The sequence below is a fragment of the Danio rerio genome, chromosome 3 (assembly GCF_052040795.2).
Source record: "Danio rerio strain M-AB ecotype USA chromosome 3, GRCz13ab, whole genome shotgun sequence".
In the NCBI taxonomy this organism is placed as follows: domain Eukaryota; kingdom Metazoa; phylum Chordata; class Actinopteri; order Cypriniformes; family Danionidae; genus Danio; species Danio rerio.
In genome coordinates, this window is record NC_141023.1 from 29,988,858 (window position 1) to 30,002,885 (window position 14,028).

Consider the following 14,028-nt stretch of genomic DNA (forward strand, 5'->3'; position numbering starts at 1 on the left):
ATTAAACAAATTCATCATTTAAACTTATTCAGTAATAATAATTATTATAATCATTGTTATGGGTGAGGCAGTGGCGCAGTAGGCAGTGTCGCCTCACAGCAAGAAGGTCGCTGGGTTGCTGGTTTGAACCTCGGCTCAGTTGGCGTTTCTGTGTGGAGTTTGCATGTTCTCCCTGCCTTCGAGTGGGTTTCCTCCAGGTGCTCCGGTTTCCCCCACAGTCCAAAGACATGTAGTACAGGTGAATTGGATAGGCTAAATTGTCCATAGTGTATGAGTGTGTGTGTGTGTGTGTGTGTGTGTGTGTGTGTGTGTGTGTGAATAAGTGTGTGAATGTTTCCCAGAGATGGGTTGTGGCTGGAAGGGCATCCGCTGTGTAAAAACTTGCTGGATAAGTTGGCGGTTCATTCCGCTGTGGCGACCCCGGAGTAATAAAGGGACTAAGCCGACAAGAAAATGAATGAATAAAATGAATGAATAATCATTGTTATTTTAAGAAAAAAACTTTTTTATTATTACCAATTATTGTTGTTATTGTTAGGAAGGATTGTTGTTATTTTTATTATTCATTAGGAAGGAATACATTATATTATTTAAACGTAATCATTAATATCAAATAATTCTAATCATTATTATTTTATGGAATAATAAAAACCCTTTTTTATTTATTATTACCAATTATTTTTTATTTATTACCATGTATTGTTTTTATAATTATATAAGGGTTTTCTGGAGCAAAATGGGCATGATTCAGTTTAAGGAATTCATAATCAAAATAATATTAAATAAACACATTATTTAAACGTATTTAGTAAATAATCATTTATTTTTAAGGCATACTACTAATGGCAAATGTTTTGTTATTATAAAAGATTTTTTACTAAATAAATACATTAATTGTATTATAAAAATAATAAATCTGCTACATTTAGTAGCCATCAGAAAACAGTAGATGTCACTAAAGTCAAGTGTTCAAAAATATCTGAACCTAAACAGCAAATGGCTAGTAAACCCCAGCCTACTACCTATATCTGTATTGCGTGTTTTCATCAACATTCATTTATAGCCCACAGTACTCCAGACATTCTCTGCCTTACCTACAGTCCAGTTCCCTTCTCTGCGCATCAGAAAGGAGGAGACATGTGTTGAAGAAAAGATCTAGTTTTTAGGTCGGCGTGCAACCTGTTTCCTGTCCTCGTTGCTCTTTACTGCAGAAATGTGCATAATAATTACTCAGACGGGCCCGAGCGACCCAACCTGCTGTCAAATGAGAACAGCGCGCCGCGAGCGAAGCGGCCCCGAGGCTCCTCTGCGCTCCTATTCCAGCAATAGGAAATCTATTCTCCAGCGAGCAGCGAAGAGCACTAAGTTCATCATATTTAAAACGTCCCGTACAAACAATGCACTGAAGCAGTTTAACCCATTTAGAGTTATTCGCTTACTCCCTCCCTCCCTGGCTGACTTTTCTTCGCGGTCAGTAAACAGAAGACTTGCCCTTAGGTTAGTTATGATTGTCCGGAACTGAGGACCAGTGTCCTGTGTCAAAATATGAGATGCATTTACTGTGCTCTGTTCCACATCCATCTCCGGGGAGTTTTCTACTTTGGTGGAGTACGTGGCACAATTTTTGGAGGCTTTAGCTCACTCATGAAGGTAGGTGGGCCAGATCACGGATTTAGCAGGCGAACAACTGCGCATAAATGATAAACCCAGAGAAAACATAGCTTTTAGAGTACAAGTGCATCTCCATAATAAATTATAAAGGTGAAAAATTGACTAGGCTAATTGCATTGACCAGTTGATTAATTAGCTAGGCTACATCAAGACTTATATTGTAATTACAGTTTTCGTGAATGCTATGTGCAAACTTAGCTTTGATCAAATCAACTGTTGGAAGCTGTTTTGGTCAGAACTGTTTGTCATACCTGACAACATTAAAATCCAGGAAGCTGAGGATGGGAGGGGGGTGGTGGTTGTGGATGTCTAGGTGTTGGGGGTAAGGTGTCTGAATAGCACAGCTACAGCAAGTAACTGGGCTATGCACCGGTTTTCGGGCAGCTGCTGCGATCTGATGCTGATGTGGTGTTTGTCATAGAAGGAACTGCAAACCTTGTTCCGTATTTTGAATCACTTCGGAATAATTACATACTGCCTACTATAGAGTAAGATTTATGACATTCATTACAATACTGTACATTTGTTCGACACTTGAACCCCAATATGTGTCCACAGTCATATTGGGTTGAAGACAATGGCTGCATCCGAAAATTGCATACTTCCATACTATATAGTATGTTAAAAATTAGTATGCTAGCAGTGTAGTATGTCCAAATTTATTAAAGTACCCGGATGACCTACTACTTCCCGCGAGATTCTGAAGTGCACATCGGATGAATGCTACACTGTCCCGTGATGCCTCATGAGAGAATTCATGAATGGGGGTGAAGCGACACAACTCGCGCGGGTAGGTCAAGCGACTTGCAGTGGTGGTTTCAAGAGGTTACTTATCAGCAGTTCACTGGCTGGAAGGTGACTTGGCAGTACGGCCAGGAAAAAGTGATGAGTAGGCATCCGTTTCAGAGGTGTCCTAATACACCAACACTGGTAACTTTGCAACATGACGATATGGAAAAACTGCCACACGTCAGCAATTACCAGGTAACTTGTATTACGGTTGCTATAAAAGACAAGTCAGTAAAAGCATGAGCATCGCGCGCATCTCTTACTCAGCTTCCTTAGACCCAGGCAGAGCCACACCCGCAACTTGGTGACGCGAACACCACTCCCACACTGGAGGTCAGAACTCTCCTCCTCAAGAAGAAGAAACAAAAACCTTTTATATAACTTTATAACATCGTAATTGGTTGTCGCATCCAATGGGGATAAACTCATTATAGAAGGCAGTGACGAATGAAGTAAACATAAAATAGGGGCAGTACAGAAAGTTTCTGTATTGTCACACGTTATCATGACAAAATGGCAGATGTAGTACACCTGAGTTCCACTCATACTGCTTGCATTCATACTTCATAGAACATACCTAAAGTAGTATAGAACAGTTGAGTAGTACGTTTCAATTCAAATGCAGTACCTACTGAGTGGTAGGCGGTTTCGGACGCAACCAATAAGTCTCCTTTTTTAATTTCCATCAATTTGATTGACAGACGCGTGTTAACATGTCTCTGTAGTAGCATGTAAAATCATATCAATAAGACAGGATGTGCACAAAGTAACTATAGTATAAAAAGATCTGTTTAGCTCGCTGTGATCATCAATCACCATCAAATGTGATCAAGAAAGAGTTTTACAAATTTAAAACGTTTTTAAAACAATGCAGTGTGTCACGGTGGCGCAGTGGGTAGCACAATCGCCTCACAGCAAGAAGGTCGCTGGTTCGAGCCTTAGCTGTGTCAGTTGGCATTTCTGTGTGGAGTTTGCATGTTCTCCCTGTGATGGCGTGGGTTTCCTCCGGGTGCTCCAGTTTCCCCCACCGGTCCAAAGACATGTGCTATAGGTGAATTGAATAAGCTAAATTGTCCATAGTGTATGTGTGTGAATGAATGAGAGTGTATGGGTGTTTTCCAGTTATGGGCTGCAGCTGGAAGGGCATCCGCTGTGTAAAACATATACTGGATAAGTTGGCGGTTCATTCCGCTCTGGGAACCCAAGATTAATAAAGGGACCATGATTAATAAAAAAAATGAATGAATGAATAAAACAGTGCATGTTTGTAATAAAGACAGTAAGATCACTAAGTAAATCATTACCACAGTGTCAGTACAATTATAAAAGTACACGCTTTAATCTTGTTTTGTGGACTTAAATCAGGTTTATTTTGTACATGAACATAATGGATGTTCAGCATTGTAACATGAATGCAAAGCTAAACGTGTGTGTTCAAGCAAGTGATCTTTATAACGATATTGTGTGTAACTCATCATTGTTGAAAGGCTTGAATTAATTCTACAACAAATAAATAACTGTTGGAAAAGTTCTTACTGTAGTAAGGGAAATCTGCTTCATTCTTGTCTGTCACTGTGCTGTTAATCCACATAAAGGCTACAGCTCTGAGATGCACGCTAGAATGGTATGCGGCGAGAATCAGCTCATCCGCATTTAAATAGCACAATCAACAAAAACAGCAACAATGTCTAAATAGCTCAAATTTCCCAGATTTAATAATAATCTGATGGGTGTTTTGAGCTGAGACTTTACCGACACATCCTGGAGAAACAAAAGACTTATCTTAAATCTTGAAAAAGGGGTAAAATATAATTAAATTAAATATGCGTTAATATTTCATACATTTCTAGCACAAACGTCAGGTTAAAATGTATTCTTTTTTTTTTTTGATAGTCAAAGGTGTACAGTATTTGTATACATACAGATGTAGGTCTATATATGCTCTCAAATTGAGAAAATACAAATGATTGTTGAACAAAATGTACATACAGTAATAAGGTGTGAGTTTATGTGATTTATAAGGACACAAAATTGTATAATGACATGGGCATGGCCCAGTTGTTTCTTGGTTAAGGTGGTTTACGAGGACTTGTCTTGTGTTCACTAAATTAAAAATGGTTAAAAATCATACTTAACAAAGTCTTTTGGCATTCAAATTTTGCCACAGATTTACTGTGAGAATTTATGAGTAAGGCCATTTAATGTGTTTACTGTATTAAATTCATTATGCCTATGGAGAGTCCTCATAAAACACACTTATGTATGTGTGTGTGTATGCGTGTAAAAATGAAGCACAACATTCTAATAAAAAAATGCTGTATTACTTTTTTATTATTTTATTGCATGAAATGCCTTTTCACCCTTTTTTATATGTAGCTCTGATTTTAAAAATGCATTTCCTTTTAGTTATTAGGACTCAGAGGGGAGGAACTATTAGAATAGATGAGGCTGCCCATAATTCCTTTTTATTATTTGTGCTACACACATGAATGTAGATCCTCTTGTGCACCATTAACAAAGATTTATGTTCGTATAAAGGCAAACACGTATCACCTTTGCAACAAAACACACCATTTGCCCAATCAAAAATAAAAAAAGGAAGGAATTTTTTTGTATCTTTGTGACAGACAGACAGACAGACAGACAGACAGACAGACAGACAGACAGACAGACAGACAGACAGACAGACAGACAGACAGACAGACAGACAGACAGATAGATAGATAGATAGATAGATAGATAGATAGATAGATAGATAGATAGATAGATAGATAGATAGATAGCATATCAGATTTTTTTTTACTATACATATGGACTCTTCTGCACCATCCTGGTCATTTACACTATGCAATTACACTTTGCTCAGAAATGCCAAAATGTTGTCTTGTTTCTGGATGTTGGACATTATTCTCGGGAGAGGTGTCCTCCAGGTGGCACTGATTAAAACACGCGTCCTGCTCTGGTCTTCTCTGCTGGGAGACAGAAGCCATCTGGAACTCACCACAGGCCACCAGAGCGAACAGAACACACCCATATACATACCACCACTATCTGGGTCACTAGGACTACAACAGTCCTCTCCAAGGTACATTTCATAGGGCACAGGTGAGGAAAAAAAGGTGCATGATCACATACACATGCACACAGCAACTAAACACACCTAATACACAAATATTTACCTACAGTATTACAAAATTTTACCTTCATTTCAATAAGGATGTCTGGGCCATTCCATCAAATCAGTGCATTTGCATCCCTATTATCAAAGATAGAATTGATAAAACAGCAAATAAATCTAAAATTAAAATCATTCATTCATTTTCTTGTCGGCTTAGTCCCTTTATTAATCCGGGGTCGCCACAGCAGAATGAACCACCAACTTATCCCGCAAGTTTTTACACAGCGGATGCCCTTCCATCTCTGGGAACCATTCACACACACATTCAAACACACTTTCATTCACTACGGACAATTTAGCCTACCCAATTCACCTGTACCGCATGTCTTTGGACTGTGAGGGAAACCGGAGCACCCGGAGAAACCCACGCAAGCGCAGGGAGAACATGCAAACTCCACAAAGAAACGCCAACTGAGCTGAGGCTTGAACCAGCGACCTTCTTGCTGATATGAAATTATTAGACAGAGTAGTGATATTTTTCAATGAGAAATTTTAATGACAATTTCATTCATGGCACAATTATTATAGCCTCATGACAATCAGGCTTTTGACAAATGTACTAGTTATCTTGTCTTGGTAATGTAATGTAGTCAGGACAAAGACAGCTTTTAGACAGGTTGGACAGAAACATGTTGGGATCCATTTGTTCATGTCAAGTTGTCATAACAGAGACATCTCAAACAATGTTACCTTTGCATTTAAAATGAGATAACGGAGCTAATAAACGCACTGAGCATTTCTATGCATGAAATCTCCTTTATATTCATGACACATGTCATGTCATGCTTATAAAGTTTTCATGACAATCTTGTGCACACCCCTTCAATTACAGTGTGACCAAAACTAAACAGCCTAAGATGCCACAAACACAATTTCACGACAATTTAAAGCTTTTTTTCATTTCATGGATATTAAAAATACATGTATTAAACATATTATATATTATTGAAAAGAAAGCAATTTGGTAAAATGACCCATCTGCTATTCTTGAGGCTGTGAAAATGAACACAGAATTCTCCATTACATCACAGCTATTAGCAATAATGATAATTGCACCATGTTACTAATTTCACTCCATCACTTTTTTCCCCTGGAGTGATAAAAATGGCTCTCCACCACACCCGCTCCTCAAGTTGTTCTCTTCTGATCTCTCTCTCTGTCCCCATCTCTCTTTCAGCTCACTGAGCCGGCTGAAATATCTTTCTGACTAAATGATTTTTTTGCACTGTGGGGACGTTGCCATGGAGACTGTGGCTCCCCCGGCCCCCACCCCTCAGCGCGTGCTCTCATCTGTTCATGTGTGTGTGTGTGTGTGTGTGTGTATTGGGGAATGGGTAGTTGTGCTAACTGGCGTGTCTTCACCTCAGCAGTGTCTCCAGCTGTGCGGTTCTCATGCTGCTCGCACAGTGCCGATGTGTTGCAGGTGCAGGTCTCAGTGTATGTGTGTATGGATCCGTCCACCTCTTCCTCTTGTTTCTTTTTTGTTCTCCTTGACACTATTTCCCTTTCTCATCACAGCGTCCTTTAAAGGGACTACATGCGGAGCTAGTCCTTTAACATCTAGGTGCCTAAACAACAAATTTCCTGTAAGTGCATTAATAAAAAACACTGAGCACAAAACACTCAATTTGTTACTTCAGAACAGGTTCAGTGTAGTGTTGAAAGACTCAGTTCTAAAATATATTTTAAAAATGGCAAATGACAGGACAAATATGATACAAAAATGTACAACTAATAAAACCAATTTAGTCTGTTGAAACAAGCGATCAAATCAAACAATTTTTCTGAAAAGTATGGTTTAAATGTACACTGATTTTCTTCTATAGGAGCAGTGAAAGGGTTTCTAGTTTCCTTTTGATACTCCCATTTGTTGTTTGATTATCAGTGAATGCAGTGCCACACTTGTTCATTTAAGACACATCTGCACCCAAAAATTTACTTTTGCTTGTTAAAACTACTTGTTTAAAATCAGTTGACACTATACAATTATTAATAATTATCAGGGTTTGCCACAGCGAAATGAACCACCAACTATTCCAGCATATGTTTTACACAGTGGATGCCCTTCCAGCCGCAACCCATTACTGAGAAACACCCATACACTCATATTCACCCATACACTATGGCCAGTTGCAACATGTTCATTCTGAAAATGTAGCCCTATATACATTTCTGGAGATCACAAATAATGTAGCCAGAAGTACATGACGCAGCATTTCATCTTTAAAACGAATGCTATGGTGTGGTATGACTCCGTTCCTTTTTGTGCTTACCAGCTGACTGCTTACCTCTGTATAGATGTCTTTCCAGCTGTTACCAGATTGTCCAGTTAGCTCTTCATGTACGTCGACGAACTTAAGATGCAGAGAGGTGTTGATCATGGTGATGGGATTTGATTCCAGTGAAAAACGCTTCCAAAATGCAAGTAAGACAAAAACAGAATCCAAAAAATAAAATAAACAAGTTAAACGAGGTAAAAATCAGGCGAGGGCTTTTCTTTTTCTAAATTGCTTTTAAAAATTGTTTGTTGGGTTTTTGGAAGTGGGTGGGCAGCTCAACCGGTGCTTTTGAAAATACTATTGGTTGGGCTTAGGGAAGGAGGAGGAGGGCAGGTCAGTCGATCAGTTAGTCAGTCAGTCAGTCAAACAGTCATTCGACAGCAGCCACTGGTGGATTTACATGATAACACCAAGCGCAAAGAGAAATTTGAGATCCCAAAAATCGTACACAGCGGCCTTTGGTGGATTCACAAAAAACAAATACTGCCAAAAAAAAGGATGTATTTGGCACTGATGTATATAGAGATACATTTTCAGACTGAGCCTGGGTTGGCCAAATTAGTTAATCCATTCACCTATAGCGCATGTCTTTTGGACTGTATAGGGGAAACCAGAGCACCCATAATAAATCCATGCGAACAGGGGGAGAACATGCAAACTCCACACAAAAATGCCAACTGGCCTAGCCGGGACTAGATTCAGTGACCTTCTTGCTGTGAGGTGACAGTGCTGACTACTGAGCCACGGTGTCGCCCATTTGTTTTATGTTTAAACGACTTAAATTTATAAAATGATTAATTAATTAATTAAATTGGGTCAACATGAAGGAACAGCGTGGAAGCATGTTTTGCAGTGTATAACTTTTATGTTCAGACATGTCGAGACAAACATGCTCTAAATCCCAAACTGTTTCAGATAGCTTGTACAGATGTGGAACAGAGTTTCTTTAGCATGTGAAAAATATTTGCAGTCACAAAACATTACATCTTACTTGGAGATTACAGTAGGAAGGACAGCCAGTCGCTTTAAAAGTAGGAACAGAATGTAGCTTTGCTGGAATATGAAATAAAAAATGAAACAAAAAAAAAAAATCTATTGCACAGCCCTAGTCATTATATCACCTTTATAGTGCAAGTAGTCTCCTAGTGGTTCAGGGACTCTACGCAGCTTGAGTAATGTGTGTATATGAGAAACTAGTCTAGCTATTTGTAAGAAGTTGCATGTATTAAAAATACATTTTTATTGTCAATGTATGAACAGCTTGTAACATGAAAAGCTTTCTCTGACGTTCAAGGTTGTCTATGAAAACCAGATAAATTTTATGTGAATGACTTGTGAGGTTTTTGCAGAGAAAATCAAAAGCATGCGATGTTTACACATTTTCCCGAGAGCCTCTCTTCTGCTCTGACACATGAAAGCCTAGACAATGTTCAAAATAATGCCAAAAAGTAATGTCAATGTGACAAAATAAGAAAAGAAAACTCAAATGATGGTCTCATATTGGCATTTCTGCAGTAAATGGTGCATTGTTACTGCTGTAACAATAATAACAGTGTCATTTTCATTAACTTGACTAACATGATGCTGATGAGCTGTGAACTTGTGCAAATATATTCATACTGCTATGATCAGATGCTTTCTCAGCTGTTGTTTTCTCATCACTGGCATGATTACTGGTCATGTGTTATAACAGAGAGAAACACATGCAGTATCATGTCAATGTTGAGCTCAGTAGAATAGATGCCATCTGGATATCTGTAATCAAAATATTTTTCTAATCAAACAAACAAAAAAAGAACTTTTCATAGAGTACATTGCAGCCTTGAATCACATTTAGTTTTTTGCATTAATGTTCATTAACAAGCAAAAAGTTGATGACCGCAGCTCACTTAATGAAGTTTAGATTGCTTGCAGCCGGCCCGCATTATTCAATTTATGGTTCACCATTCAAAAGATATAAGCCACTATAAATACCCTAAGTTCCATATAACTGCTATCTAGTTTTGAAGAATCCCCCCTTCCACCCCTACTCCTCCTCCTCCAAGATGGGTGGCACGGTGGCCCTGTGGTTAGCACTGTTGCCTCACAGCAAGAACGTCACCAACGTTTCTGTACGGAGATTACACATTCTCCCCGTGCTCACATTGGTTTCCCCCAGGTTCCCCGGTTTCCTCTCACTGTCCAAAAACATGCAACCTAAGTTAATTGACTAATCCAAATCGGCACCATAGACATGCTCCTAGTAAGTGGTTAACTCCTAAGAGCAATCACTACCTGTTCATTAGCTACTACAGCAGGGGAGTTCCCGAGATCTACCTGAGCTCAAACTCCCCTCTCGCCTTGCAAACGAGCGGGAGCCCCGGGCTCGAGGATCTTATTAGCTCAGGGCTCTCTCCCAGGACAGCTTTATAATCAATCATTAGCTAAGTTTGAACTCTTGAAACAGCCACTGATGTCACTAAAATAGGTAGGGTTTTTTGAAATAAAAAAAAACATCTTACTTAAAGGTTTTGTCTTGTTTCTAGTCCAAATATATATACAGAATATTAATCATGAAGCGTTATCCAGTCAAGACAATTGTTTAGTTGTTTTTTTAGAAAAATAAAAACTATAGTTAACATTGAGATTACACTTACAAGCGTTAGATAGATGTGTTAAGAAAAAACATCCAAAAAAATTCATTGTTAATTGTTGATACACTGTAAAAATTGTTGGGTTTCACACAATTGATTTGTGTTGGAAGAACATAAAGGAGTTAAGTTAGCTTATCAGTTTGCACAAAGTAGATTGATCATAAAACAGTTAAGTTCTGTATATAAGTTTATAATGTATACGAGTGCCGTAAAGGTGTCAGAAAGTTTACCCTGGTGCCATGAAATAAATCTGCTGCATCTGACCCTATTGCTGCGTCTTTAATCTATTAATGAGACCTCTATTAACTACTATTTTTTACCTGCTGTAACATATGGACAAAATATGCTCATTCTAATAGTTTAATAAAATGAATTAGATTTTTGGAAATCACCAAGCGACCCCTCCCCCCCTTATTTTTCCACGACCACAGCTTTGGGAACTACTGGTGTAATAACCAAAGCTCAATTTCCACCAAATGAAACAGAAGCCAAGAAAACCAGCAAATGATATCATGTCACTTCTCAGACATTCTGCCAAAAGACAAGCACTGATTCAGCGTGTTCAATCAGCAAAGCTCTGACAAATGCCAGCAGACACCAACAGGGTTAACACGCTGATCTGACAAAGAATCTTTTGCTGTCTAGCAGTGCAGTGTGAACTGGCAATCAAAATCAGCAGTTTACATTGCTCTCCTGGGGGCAAACAATTAATCCATGCAAGTAAATCCTAAGAAATCCAATCATTTGTCTTTAGTCAAAATATACTGTAAAATGTGCTCTGAAGTGGGATTCTTTTACTGTAAAAAATGCTGCGATCCACATAATCTCTTCATGTTGTCTAAACGCGAATAGATTAAGTTAACCTAATGGTTTTTACAAATTTAAGTTGATTAAACATTTAAGCCCAAAGGTCCCCCCCCCCCCCCCAAAAAAAACAAAAAAAACTCAAGAATTGTGTTGTTTCAGCTCATTTTAAATAAGTACTTTGAACAAGCAGCAAACATAGTTCTGAGTGTTCTCTGATGGCTCTGTGTTGACAGTTTTGCTTTTAACCAGTCCCCTCAAACTGCTAGTTTTTCACCAGTTTCATAAATGCGGCAAGGAGAGCTGAAGTAAAACTCTCCCCTGCATTTAATCTTTCATTTCAGCCAGATATATATCACAACACTGAGGTTGAAGTAGAAACTTTCAGTTCATGCAGACTTTAAGAAGCAAAGTTCACTCAGAAGTCGATGTCAAACCAAGTTTTTGTTGGCACGACTTGAGTCTGTTGTGCAGGAAACTCTTAAGCAACATTCACAGTCAAGAATACCTGATCAAACCAATTCAAACTAATGAAAAATTGTTTTTAACAACTACAGTTGAAGTCAGAATAATAAGCCCCCCTGATGATGTTTAACAGAGCAAAGAAATTTTCAGCTTGTCTGATAATATAGTTTTTTTTTTTCTGAAGAAAGTCTTATTTGTTTTATTTTGGCTAGAATAAAAGCATTTTTAGGCCAAAATTATTAGCCCCTTTAAGCTAACTATTTTCAACTGTCTAAAAAACAAACCATGCAATAATTTGCCTAATTACCCTAACCTGCCTAGTAAACCTAATTAACCTAGTTAAACCTTTAAATGTGACTTTAAGCTGTATAGAAGTGTCTTGAAAAATATCTAGTAAAATGTTATTTACTGTCAATGTTATTTATCATGGCAATGACAAAATGAATCAGTTATTAGAAATGAATTATTAAAACTAAATTATTATTATTTTTATTATTAATTAGTAATAGGGGAAAAAATTAACAGAGGGGGCTAATAATTTTGACTTCAACTTTATGTATGTTACATAACGCCTCAGTTTACTGTAGCTAAAACTTAAGTCATTCAATCATTTTCCTTTGGCTTGGTTTCTTAATTATTAGGGGTCACCACAGCGGAATGAACCACAAATGATTCCGGCATTTGTTTTACACAACGGATGCCCTTCCAGATGCAACCCAGTACTTGGAAACACACATACATTCTAGAATTCACTCATACACCACTGCCAATTAGGTGAATTCAATTCACCTACTGTATACCGGATGTCTTTAGACTGTGGGGGAAACCGGAGCACCCAGAGGAAACCCACATATGGGGGAATATGGGAAGAACATGCAAACTCCACACAGAAACGCCAACTGGTTTAGCCAGGACTTGAACCAGCGACCTTCTTGCTGTGTTAATCCTTTCGCTACAGTTATTACTACAGTATGCTGTAGTATTCATTAACTAAGAGCTGTAAATACTGTAATATATACAATATAATACACTTTACTATAATATGATAAAAAAATAGCATTTACTTTAAATTACTAAAGTATTGTTTCATGTTGACATACAGTATGTTTAGGTATTATGTTGTTCTGACGATGATTTAATTCTGTTAATTCTATATATTTTTCCATTGGTACTTTAAACATAAAACATTCCCGATGAACTACTGTTCTCTTAGCATGAAGAACATTGTAATAAGCCACTATTTTCCTCCATTAATGACCTTAGAAGGTTTCTATGGATTCTTCTTCATGAAACAAACATTGGCAATAAACATCCTTTTTCAGCATTTATACATTGACCCCATTCACTGCAAATATAAATAAATCACCCTACATCTACACTATGTTTTGTTATCCCACAAGTTTTTTTTATAAATATTTGACCAACATTGAATCTGGATAATGGAATATTCAATTTATTTCATTCCCTCAATAGTTTTGTTCCAGCTATCAGCCAGTCTTTTATCTTGTTATTGCTGTTTTCACAGTGTTCAATACTCGGCCAGTTGCATAAACTGCTATGGCTATAACCCAGCTGTCAATTGCATAAAAAATTGGAGTGGTCAAACTAGCTCTTAAGATAACAGCTGTTCTCCTGATCTCTTGTCAAGATTTACCCCCTCTGTAGCACATTTGTAGTCTTCACCACACGCTAATTCCCTGCACCTCTGTCTCCCCTGCTGTATCTGTGAGTGTCAGAGAGTGCTGACTCTGCGTACAGCGAGGCTCGCATGAACACTGTATTAGACTCACATGAATGTGACTCTTCCAAGCAAGATGGAGGCCAATGAATCAGGCAGTAACGAATCGAACCCTCTGCAAAGAATGGCTGCAATTAACGCCATGGGTGTTTTGTGACCGGAAAAGCCATAAGGATACAACCTAAGGCTGAAGCGGGAAAGGGGATAGGTTTGATTTATGGATATGAGCCCCCTCCCCAGAGAGTTGTAATTCTATAGCAATCGCTGATTGGCTCCTGTACTAGAAGGCGGCCTTTATCGCCATATATCGATCGCTGATTGGGCGCTCTACTAGAAGGCAGGGTTTCAATTGCCATATTGAAAGTTACACTTTTTCACATTCAAATGTAAACGAGTGAGATGTCATTTGTATTCTATAGGCTTTGTTTAAGGCCATTTGGCAATTTCAGTCATAATACAGTAATGTTATTA